We start from the raw sequence: 12,888 nt of genomic DNA, 5'->3' as shown, positions 1-12,888 counted from the left end.
TCTGATTCAATTCTCGTCCCCTCTCTAACTCTATTTCAAACTAACCTCTCTCCGTTGCTGACTACGTGTATAAATGAAACTCTTTTGTTGTTTGATTCTCTGATGTCACCAACCAGATCTATTCACCACATAGTAATAATCGTTCAGGTTATTTGGCATCCTATGGCAATGCTCTATATAACACTACATGCTATGACCGGATATGACCTGCACATAATGATGATAGGAGCAGTGATTAAGTAGCTATATGTCTAATAATGACTGCTATTGTTTAAATGCTTTCTTATTTTTTATACAAATATGAATATGTACAAAAACAAACTAAGTAGCCTTTTTCAAGGCAACAATTTTCAAATTAATTCCTGAAATTTCATATAAAAATAGGTACAAAATAAGTACAATTTAAAATAAAGGAATGATCAAGTGGTCGAATGCTAGAGCAGGGCTCTTGCATAACCACTACAGAACAAGTTCATGAACGGACCGAATAGCATTTCTTGTCAAGAAAAAAGTCAGAGGTAACTTCATCATCATCAAGATCTTTGTTTATGTAAATTATTATTGATTATAAAAACTAAAATTCCAAACTCTTATTATTCAATTCTTACTGTAAATATGTTTTCGTTTTGCTAAGCTATTTATCTAGCCTAAACATTTGATCTGATAATAATCTATTGCGACTTTAAAAATCTAATCATTGAAATACTTAATTTCTACAACAACTGAACAATCGCAGCATCACAACCAGCAAATAACCGCTGACCGGGAGACTTATTATTCAATACAATTAAAATTACATTTCTTTTAATATCAAAATAATAATACACACAATAGAATCGACATACACATTTTTAATAGAACAGTATTAAAGAAATGTTTATTTTCAATAATTAAAATTTACCCTTTTAAAAAGAAAAGATATACAATACAAAAATAAGCAATAAAAAAAATGAATACTAAAAAAAAAGATAGTATATCTCAATCATTTTGATAATATTAATTACTTCTTGCGTGAATATTTTCTTTTCCAAATATTTGTATTTATTTTATCATTCTATTATTGATTATTGGCTGTGCCTTTCCAGTGTTCCCAATCTCTCCTAGTAGTATTTTAGAGTTATTTTTATTTTGTTTGTTGGTTTTTCTTTTTCTTTATCTGTGTTATTTTCTTTTTTGAAAATTAAATTTAATTATTCCAGTATGATATGATTATTAAGTTATTAAAATCAACCCAATCGTTATAAAACTATAACTAATTTTGTAATGTTAGTCTTGTTTTTATATCTATACGTACAATTTTTTGCTTGTAAATAGCTTCCAAAACTTTCAGTCTGTTAACACATGAGAATTTGCTAAGAGATTTCAAAACCAGAAATCATTTTGGTACTTACGCATCTATGTTACTAGGCAGAAACAAAAGCCTTATTATTTAGAAAGCCATTCTTAACATGGGGAGGGTGTTTCGTGACTATTATTTGCGTTCATGTAGAAATGTAATAAACAAAAATATCCTAAAAATTGAATTTAACGCGAAAATATTATTTAAAAAAATAACATGGGAATATAGATGCTTAAACACTGATTTTCTTTTCAACACTTTGAATGCTTCCAAGTGAACATTTTTAAAAATCATGAAGTAATTTATTTATTTCTACCAACTATTAATAAAAGATCAAAATGGTTAACTTGTTTATGAAAACAAAAACAATTTGCATTTAGGTAATCCTTTTAATGTATTTAGGTAATCCTACATGGTAGCCTTCAAATTCAATGCAAACAAGTTTTTGTTGAGCTGTCCCCATAAGTAATCAAATTCTGCCCAATTTACACTATAAATTATTACTACACTACCACCTTACGTTCATTAATCCTTATCTCGGAGTAATCTTCGGGCCTTGATAAGTAGTGACTCTCAGGTAAAAAAAAAAAATAGGATTAAAAACTTTTTTATATTTATTTTATGCAGCTCCCCTCGTGTGTTCGGCTTTTTAGTATAAAAGCAAAACTAATCTGAAGCAAAGGCAGTTGTTCCCGGCTTTTATGCCGGGAACGTCAAGAAAGCAATAAAACTTTGATCAATGCGGGGAGGGGGGGGCTTATATCAGACAATTGCTATTCAATTTGGACAATCCCCTTTTTATGGGGAGCTGGATTTTCCTCCCCAACATCTTGGGGAAACAAAACCGGCCTAAGTTAGTTAAACAAACCCCCCAAAAAAACTGCCTCGTAGTAAAAGTTAACTGCGGGATTTCTATTTGACCTCATTAAATTCACGCACCTGGAAATTGAGTTTTTAATCCTTAAATTCAAACTTATTTATGTTACTTTCCCTTGCTGGCCGAGCGGTAACGTGTCAGGTTTTTTCACACTTTATTTTCTATCTTCGCCTCAAGGCTTCTGGTTCGATCCTACCTACCCCCGAAAACTTTTTTTTTGTAAGCTTTTTTTTTATTTTATCATATTTGTTTTCATCTACCCCCCCCCCTCAACACACACACACCTCCAAACACCCAGGCAACGCCGGGCACCCCCGCTAGTACGATATCAAAACAAAAATTCAACAAAATAGAGAAAAATGTAAACAAACGAACGGATGGAGAGAGTGAATTACTAGGACCAATTCCTCCTTTGTCGGGGCACCAATAAAATTTTATGTAAATCACATTGAAAAAAGAAACACACATACACATCTGAGAACTGATCACACAACTTGATGTGTGTGTGTGTGTGTGTGTATATATATATATATATATATATATATATATATATATATATATATATATGTATGTCTGTCTCCATATTTTCAAACTCTATCTCATCCGAAACTAAAAGTCGCAGAGTGGCGCTAGGGGCCTCAAATGATTGGATTTTTATGGAACGTTCTTTTATGGGTTTTTAGCCAGTTAAAGAGTCAAAATTGAAAAAATAGTTATATATTTTGTACATTCATCTTAGTTTATTTTTAATTTTTAATCAGTTCATATGCATATCACGTTGGTACAGTGGTAACGTCACCAGCTTTGAATCCTACAGTTTTGCTTTCGGTTTCGATTCTAGCTGATGGTACCCAAATACTTTTTTTTACTTTTGAAATCACGACTCTATCATATTATATACGAAATCTGGACGAATTAAAATATCATATTAAAGCATGTGTTACGGGCATCCCCCTCCCGCTGTATATATATATATATATATATATATATATATATGTGTGTGTGTGTGTGTGTATGTGAAAATGTAAGCTTAAGAAGCCAATTCAATGCAGATATTAAAAAAAAACATTTATTTATGAATCAAACTTTTTGATGTCATAGCGTCTTCCTCAGGATGGAAAGAGCGTTTCCCCACCCTCTTGGCAAAGAACTATTAAATTTGCTTCAACAGTGATGTTTAAAATGTTCACGTCAGGAGATTCGTCAAGTCGTGCATGAAGTGAATTATGAAGATTTTTTTTTCTCCGTGATAAAAGCGTTATTAAATTAAAATTGAAAATCTAAGTTTAAGAAATAATTCAAAATAATATTTTTCTTAGCAGTACAATGAAAGAAAAAAAAAAAACTGTTTCTATCCTGACGAGGAAAGTCAAAAAGTTTTATTCATTAGCAAATAAATGTTTTGTTTCATTTTTTTAAAAATATTTGCGTTGAATTGGCTTCTTAAACTTATATTTTCAATTCAAATTTAAACAGAGGAAAAAAATCTCCGTGTATGTATGTATGTATGTATATATATATATATATATATATATATATATATATATATATATATATATATATATATATATATATATATATATATATATATATATATATATATATATATATATATGTCCATTTGCTTTTTGGACGCTCCCGGCTCGTAGGCCGGGAACCACACCTTAGTTTCACGTCAGGTTCGTTTTTATACAAAAAAGCCGAATCATCACGAGATGGGCCGAAATAGCAAGAATGGTGTGAAAGTCGACATAAATAAATCTAGACGCGATGCGCGCTTCGTTCGCAAATCCTAAGGGGTATATACACAGGTGTAAGACATAGTAAACCCCCACCCTCCGGGAACATCAGCGAAAAAATCCTTTGTTGGACATACAAAAACTCCCGCGCGCGTTTTGCCTTTTTATATATACTAGCGAGGGGTACCCGGCGTTGCCCGGGTGTTTGGAGGTGTGTGTGGAAACTCCGGGGGTGGGGTGGGGGTGGGGTTAAAAATGTTTTGGTAGGTAAGTATGAGGATCGAACCCGAACCCTTGAGGCAAAGTTGTAAATTAAAGTGTGAAAAAAAACAAAACGTGCAACGTTAACAATTGCCCCACCGCGAGATGCTAACGGAAACATGTTTGAATTTATTTAATTACTTGGATTTGGCAGGTGCCCGTTTTAATGAGTTAATGAGTTTGACTGCGGGATAGTATTTCGGGATAGTATTTCATTTACTGCAGGAACGCTTCCCAAGATGTTATAGGAAAAGGACTAACCCACATGCGGCGAGCGACAAATGTTGAATATTTATCTTCCCAAAGTCGAGCAAATTAAATAGACAGGCGAGCTTCGTTGTTAACTCTGAGATATTACGATTTCTATGTGATATAAAAAGTTTTAAAAAGTTGTTAGGTGAACGATCGTTTCTCTGAAAAAAAGCCTTTCGTAGACATACAGAAAAAGCGAACACACATACAAACATACATGCATTTTCGCTTTTATATTTATAGATTAAAATTTGTAAGTTGAAAAAGCCAGCGCAATGCAGAATTTTAAATATTTATTTGTTTATAATCAGCTAAGTTTTAGTGATATAATGTTATCATTAGGAATAAAATTAGTTAATGTTTTTTCTTTTTCCTTTTCCTTCGTTGCATGTTGTCACTAAAAAAGTAAAGTTCGTGTGTTCTTTCAACAACATTTTCAAATATTCCAATCGAAAGTAACACATGGTTCACATGAAATTAATTAGTGAAATTTTTTTTTTCTCAATTTGAATTAAAGTTTGTAAGTTTAAAAAGTCAGTACAATATTTTTTTTATTCAAAATAAACATTTATTTGTTTATAATCAACTAAGTTTCAGTGATAAAAATGAATTATTTCTACAGTCAGACTATACCACAACTCACACAAATCATAAAAGCTGCAGACCGGAAATTTTTATTTATTTATTTTTTTTTTTACACGGTGGTCACCACTTATCAAAGCTCGGAAGCCACTCAGGGATAAGGGTTATTGCAAGTACAGTGCGTTAGTGTGAAGATTTGATGAAGTGTTTACTTAAGGGGGCGATTCATTAGGAATTTGTTAACGTTGGACTTGAAGACATCCAAATTGTAGTCAGGTGGGAAGCAGGCAGACAGAACAGAGTTGTAGACTAGTTTTATTCTCTTTTAAGCTCATTGGTAGAAGATCTCTGAACTCAGAGTTCAAAACCATGCCACAAACCTAGACCATCTTGTATGTGGCATGATGACTCAAAGAGCAGAGTGCTTGCCTTGAATGCAAGTGGCTCAGATTTCAAATTCTTAGTTTGGATTTGTTGTACTGGTGGAGTTAAAGATACCGAAACCCAAGTCTAGGATTTCTAGTTTGTGGTTTTCATGTTTTGTGTGAGCCGCGGTGTTTTCTGATTGTAAAAATAATTATATATTATGTTGCATAAAAAAAGATCGAATATATAAAATTATACTGCTAAGTGTGCATTCTGAGTCCATGACACGTACGAATCTAAAATCTAGAATTATCATGATTTTCAGATGTCATTGAAGGTGTATCTACTGCTCAAGAACATGAGGATTTCTTTTCCTTTGCGTTTTTTCAAAGTCAAGGAATAAATCCACTTTCCGCAGTTTACAGTAATCACATTTCGATTGGACATATCTGCTTTCGACAGCAAAAAAAAAAAAAAAAGATTTGGAGATGATTTCATGAAACTGAAATGAGATAATTAAATGCTTGTTTATGGAAATGCAGACAGCGTGTAGTTTAGTTTAATTGCTCAACAGCAAAACCTAATTTGACATAAAATCAACATCAGTCGTTGCAGCTCGAAGGGACGAAGCTGCACAATCGTTTTATCTGCGATTTTAAAAATAAACCAGAAGCCATTTGTGTTTACATGACAAATTTTAGAAAATTATGTTTCTTAATTTTTTACATTGATAATTTGTAGCATTTGGTTTATTCAAACTACTGTTCTCGTCTTGAATGTTATTTGCACAATGTTTCAGCCGATGTAACCTTCAACCTTCTTCAAGTGTATCTTATCAAACTCAAGAATCTTTATATTGAATTTTGAATGGAATATATTATTTAATCTACAGGGTTAGCATGCTCTTATATCCTTTGTCATGATTGGATAGAAGTAATTTGCAACTGTGTTCTTTATATCACCCCCACTGAGGATTAAACACTCAACCTCCATAAGAGTGTTAGTACTTTATCCGTTATGCTGTGGGTTTTTGTAGACAAGAAAGAAATTGTCTATTGTGTACGACATTGAACAAAGGTAATATGTAATAATAGTCTGCAAAGATCCGTGACATGTGCTGGGGACTTGCATAAATCCCCTGAAATAAAAAAAAAAAAAGAAATACACTACCAAATAATGTAAAACAAACTTTTGTTTATTTTCGTTAAAAGAAATTACTTTTTAGTGTGCGCCAACGTGGCAGTCGGTATGAAAGAAGGAAGAGAGGAAGAACGTGAGACTTGAGAGCATGAGAGAAAAAGTCTGACGATGTGTTGTGGCGAAGTAAGAGAGAGTCAAGCAATGTTCTTTGATGGGCGAGAAAAGCTGTCATTTCAGCTACTGAATTTCACTCAGCGAGCGTTACTGTTAGTGTCAGTTATCCCTTTCTCTGATGAGAGAAGTTCTTCATGCCTTTTATATTTCTTTAGTGGCTCCCAGAGGCTTGCAAAAATAAGTCTTTTTGAATCGAGCCCTGATTGGTCAAAAATTCGGATTTTTGACAAAACAAAAAAAAAGCGTGCTTTCAGCTATGTTGACCATTTCTCAAACGTCCTGCTTTTTTACCCATGAGGTTTGGTGTGGGTGAATGCTGTAATTCTCACACAAATGAATTTATAAATTTTAATGCGTGTGTGTGTCTTAGAAAAATAAAATAAGAAACAGCACAAATGATTTGAGAAGTTTTTCAACAGCATAAGATTCTCAAAATTTAAATATTTCTAATCCCATAAATTAAGTTGTGCAAGCGCTTTCATAAGATTTTCACAATAGCATTCTGTTTTAGTTTATTTCCAAAGTTTCTGTGATTTAATCACTTGGATTTATTAATGGGTCAAAAGATACGAAAACGTGTCTTTCATGTAGTGCAACGGATAAAAACATTAAGTGACAATCAGTTCAAAGTGACCTTCTTTTAGTGGTTGAAGGTTCAATCCTTATTGACATGGATACTAAGAATAAAATAAAAATTATTTAACATTACTTCACGTACATGGATAATGGAACAAAAATAAATAAAGGATTCAGTTTGAAATGCCATATAAATCTCCAAGTTTGATGTAAATTCTTATTTGTCCCTCAGTCCTCATTTTTTAAATGAGTGATTTTTCTGACAAAGGGAGAAGAAAAAGCTGTTTTCTAGGTTGGCAGTATTTTTGCGCGAACAGTTGGCAGAATTGGTGGAAATTTTCTGTTTCTATGTCTATCCTTGTAGCCATGTCACTAGTAAGGGTGCTGGAGGTAAACGTTTTGTCTGGGCTGACGTTATCCGCCTGATAGTCAGGGACCCGAACCTTGGATTAACCACTAAGGAGGCTGTCCTATCAGCAGGTGCAAAGTACTGGGGCTGCTGTATTGCCATTTGGTGAATGGAATCTGGACCATGCAGTAGCTTCTGGTGGGGCCTCTCGATGCCATACTAGTGGGTAATTGTTACGGCTTTACCTTATCATGTGCTACAAAAAAAAAAAATTCTTCGTTTCTTTTTCTCTCTTAGTTTCCCCTCTCTGTCCTGCTCTAAGTAAATCTGTCGACCTAGTCCACAAATTCCAAAATTTCATCATGACAAGTTTCAAGAAAAAATACACGATTAAACCCGGTTCTCCAACTTCCAACGGAGACCCCTACTACCATGTCTCCTTCTCCAACATCAGGGGTCTTCGTTCTAACCTTCCAGAGGTTGAAACCCAATTACAGGAGATTAAACCAGACCTTTTATTTTTAAGTGAAACTGGCATTGGACAGGCTATTTCCCTAGATGAGTTTGCAATTTCAGGATACTCTAACTTAACTTCTAAATCTGACCCCCAAGATCGCCATGGGCATGGAATATGTGCCTATATTAAAGATAGCTTTCCATGTGGGAGGGACATCTCCAGGGAAGATCCTAACTTACCCTATATGTGCTTCCGGGTTGCTTTAGCTCACACTACTGCATTTATATTTACTCTCTATCGCCCCCACAACAGCGGAGTTACTATCTTTCAAAGCATATCTGAGAAAATTGACCAAGTCCTTTCTACTTATCCTTCAACTAACATTCACGTATGTGGAGACTTCAATGTTCACAACGTCGAATGTTTGACCCACTCAAACAAGACCGATAATGAGGGGAGGTTCTGTCATGATTTCTCCATTGCCTATGACCTCACTCAGATTGTTCAGGAACCTACCCGTGTGCCCGATAATGACGGCCAGTATGCGAGCCTACTAGACCTTTTTCTCACAACTTGCCCTGAACTATGTTCAGTTTCTGTTCTGTCGCCTCTTGGATCTTCCGACCACTCTGTTGTATCAATTAAGATAAAAATGAAATGTAATAAGTCCCCAGACGTACCTCTTCATCGTACAGTATATCGATACACTAAGGCTGACTGGGATAGCTTCCGTACATTTATATCTGATCTACCTCTGCATTCCATGTTTAAAAAGGATGTGTCCTCTATAGTATTAGACCTAACTGAATGGTTAATTGTAGGTATTGACCATTTCATACCCTCTAAAAAGTTTCAGCAAAAACCTAACAGCCAGCCATGGTTCTCTCCAGAATGTGCTGCTGCCATTGCGCACAGAAATCACTTTTTCCACTGCTTCAAACGTAATAGATGTATGGAAACTAAAGCCGTTTTCAGGACTGCCAGCAACCATTGTAAGAAAGTAATAAGGAACGCAAGAGAGTTGTATGCTCAATCTGTTAAGTCCAAAGTAGCTGAGCAGCGGCTTGGTTCCCACCAGTTTTGGCAAATAGCAAACAGAATCCTGAACAGAAGCGTGTGCTCCATCCCAACTATTATCAATGGACCTGAGGTAATCTCGTCAGCATCATACAAAGCCAAACTCTTTGTCAAGAACTTTGCAGCTAATTCTACCCTTTGCGACCAAGACCGCCAACCCCCAATATTTCCTCCTGTATCAGAAAACACGCTATGTGATATACGTATATCTGTACGTGATGTTGCGAAGCTAATCAAAAACCTTGATTCGAGTAAAGCAACTGGCCCTGATGGTATTCCAATTATAGTACTCAAAAAACTTCAACCTGAATTAGCGCCCATACTTACAAAACTGTTTAAACGTTGTCTTAAGGAGAATAGTTTCCCATCTCCCTGGAAAATCTCATCAGTATGCCCTGTATTTAAGAATTCAGGTGATCGTTCATCCCCCTCTCAGTACAGGCCAATAAGTCTCCTGTGCATCATGAGTAAATTGCTAGAATCTGTGTTAAATACAGAAGTAATCAAACATCTCAACAAAAATAACCTTCTTAGTGACACTCAATATGGTTTCCGTTCTGCTAGATCTACAGCAGATGTCCTTACAGTTATATCGCATAGGATTAGCAAATCTCTCGACGGTGGCAATCTTTCTAGGGCAATTGCTCTTGACATATCTAAAGCCTTTGATAGGGTATGGCATAAAGGTTTACTTCATAAGATCGCTAGCTATGGTATAGCTGGAAAAGTCTTCTCAATTATTAAATCATTTCTTTCTGATAGGTTCATAAGAGTAGTAGTTGAGGGGCAAAAATCAGAAGCTCACAGTATTAATGCCGGTGTCCCTCAGGGATCCATCCTGGGCCCAACTCTTTTCCTGATCTACATTAATGATCTTCCAAATCATATCCTTACATCATTTGTAGACATTTATGCTGACGACACTACCATTTATGGTAGCACATCTAAGACAGTAAACGACCAAGTTCTCTCCAATTCTCTCTCCTCTGATCTTGAGCACGTAGTACAATGGGGAAAGGAGTGGCTGGTTACTTTTAATGCATCTAAAACCAAGCTTCTCTCTTTACATCATCAACATTCTAATTCACATTTCTCATCAATTGAAATGAATGGCTCTCGTCTTCAGGAGGCCTCAAGTTTTGACAAGCTTCTGGGCTTGACCATTACTCCTGATCTTAAATGGAACACGTATATCAAATCTGTTGCCAAGGCCGCTGGAAAAATGGTGGGATCTTTCTATCGATCCAGTAGATATCTCACTGCTGATGCTATTCTCTACCTATATAAGAGCCAGGTACGTCCAAGGATGGAATACTGTTGCCACATCTGGGCAGGAGCTGCTAGAAAGGACTTGTCCTGCCTTGATAGAGTTCAAAATAGACTTCGTGGCCTCGTAGGAGATGTCCTTTTCTCCTCCTTGCAACCTCTATCTCACAGAAGAGATGTTGCGAGTTTGTCTCTGATGTATCGTTATTTTCATGGAAAGTGTTCAACTGAGCTTCAATCTATGGTCCCCCCTCGCCAAACTTTCACAAGAAACACTCGTCTAGCTGTAAACACTATCAATAATTTCCCCCACTCTTTATCTGTGGCTAAACCTAAACGTAGATTCCATGAACAAAGCTTCTTTCTTAGAACTGCACGCCTGTGGAATTGTCTTCCGTTTTCCTGCTTTCCGGCTGACTACAATATGGTTGTGTTCAAGTCTAAAGTAAATAAGTTCTTGATGAGCCGTTCCATATAAGTTATTAAATTTACCAAATTTTCATTACTAATGATTACTATATTGACCAATTTCTACTGTACACTCTTTAACCCTTATCCTTGAGTGGCCTCTGCGCCTTGATAATGTGGTGATGCCTTTGTAAAAAAAAAAAAAAAAAAAAAAAGGTTCTTATGTTCAACAAGCTGCTCTTGAAAAGGGTTGGAGATTGCATTGGATAAGACTTCCTGAGAATAACTACCCAGAATAATCTAAATTATCAATCCTCATCTTAAAAATTCTGAAGTTTAATATTGAAGTATAATATAATCTGAAGTATAATATTGGGGCATTACTCTTTTCTACTCTGCAACCTCCTTCCTGCAGACATGATGTTACTAGTCTCAGTCTTTTTATACAGGGTGATAAAAAAAAAAAAACGGGCTCAACTCTAATTAGGCCCCGTTTCTTAGTGTTTTTTCTGAATGAAAAGAAACTTTGGTCATAGCTAGTTTATTATATTCAAAACATCACATCAAAACACAAGGGTCTTTGACCTTTTTTCTCTGTTCTACAGCATATTTTCTAGATGACCTCCATTTAGCTTTTGTTTTTTTGGGGTTCACTCTGTATATATATATATATATATATATATATATATATATATATATATATATATATATATATATATATATATATATATATCTGTATTTCTTGTGTCAACCCTCTAGCGGTGTATATAACTCATCCAGTATATATGAGGCTCATTCTACACGTTCACTCGTTACACTGTCCGCTTCCAACACGTCATTCACATTCACACGTCTATTTGCTAACGCATTTCTCGCAAACTCATTAGCTTGATCCATGCCATCTTACTATTACATCAGCCAAAACCCCAACCACTTGTTCAAATACACAAAACACGTGATCTCTCTAAATTTGTTTACTTCTGAATGTTTCCAAAGTTTTTAACAAGTGATGATCATACAAGAAAACGTTGATGAACGAAATCAGAATTATTATTATTATTATTATTATTATTATTATTATTATTATTATTATTATTATTAGGAGTGATAATCGTAGGGGTAGTACTAACAGAATTCCATTATTTCTATCATTATTATTAGTAGTATTATTACTATTCTTACGATTACTAGAAGAAGTATTACTATCACTGTCATGTAGCTGGTGGGTATATATACATATGAAGGGTGACCAAAAAAACGGGCCCCAACTATAATTAGGCCCCGTTTATTAGTGTTTTTTCTGAATGAAATGAAACTTTGGTCATAACTAGTTTATTATATTCAAAACATCGCATAAAAACACAAGGGTCTTTGGCCTTTTTTTTCTCCATTCTACAGCATGTTTTCTAGATGGCCTCCATTTAGCTTTTGTTTTTTTTTTGGTCACCCTGTAAATACTATTATGGTATATGTTTTTCAGAATTGTCTGATCTATATTCTGCTTCTTTGTTTCAGCTCGTTTGGTTTGTTGGTCTAGTGGTCTCTATCAATTCACCGTTTTGGTATCTCATTGTAATACAGCTTCCTATGCCAGTGCTTCTTTCCAAAAATTGTAATCTTGTAGAACTCTCTTTCTGTTGACTGTTTTTTCTCCTGCCTATATTTTTTTTTATCTTTTCAAGAATAAGATCAATAGGTATCTCCTGTCTTTGTAAAAATCATCTTCACACCTTTTTTTGGAAGGATTTCCATAAAAAAAACAAAACATTTTTAAACTTTCCAAGAGAAATAACCAGATTCTTTTTTCCTCATGGTTTGATTGTAAAATTTGATGATTCACAAATAAATTTGTTGAAAAAACATTTTCACACCATTTCTCTTGAATTCGATTTTACACTTAATTTAAACTAAAATTGTCTAGTTTTAAAACTGCATTCAAATTTCTTGTACAAACTAAAAAAATTATTTTCGAATCTTTAAATAAACATAATTTTATTCTTTTTTTTATTATACAATCGTTTAGCA

General features: G+C 34.5%; 1 protein-coding gene across 1 annotated transcript in view; it reads left to right on the top strand.

Moving 5' to 3' along the window:
* Window positions 1-12,888, top strand: part of LOC145246709 (tetratricopeptide repeat protein 21B-like) — a 1,013,541-nt gene that overhangs the window by 645,906 nt on the left and 354,747 nt on the right. The window lies entirely within an intron of this gene.

Source organism: Euprymna scolopes, chromosome 24 (assembly GCF_053919585.1).
Source record: "Euprymna scolopes isolate OS-2025 chromosome 24, ASM5391958v1, whole genome shotgun sequence".
NCBI lineage: Eukaryota > Metazoa > Mollusca > Cephalopoda > Sepiida > Sepiolidae > Euprymna > Euprymna scolopes.
Note: the sequence above shows the minus strand (reverse complement) of the source record. Positions and strands in the feature narration are given on the sequence as shown.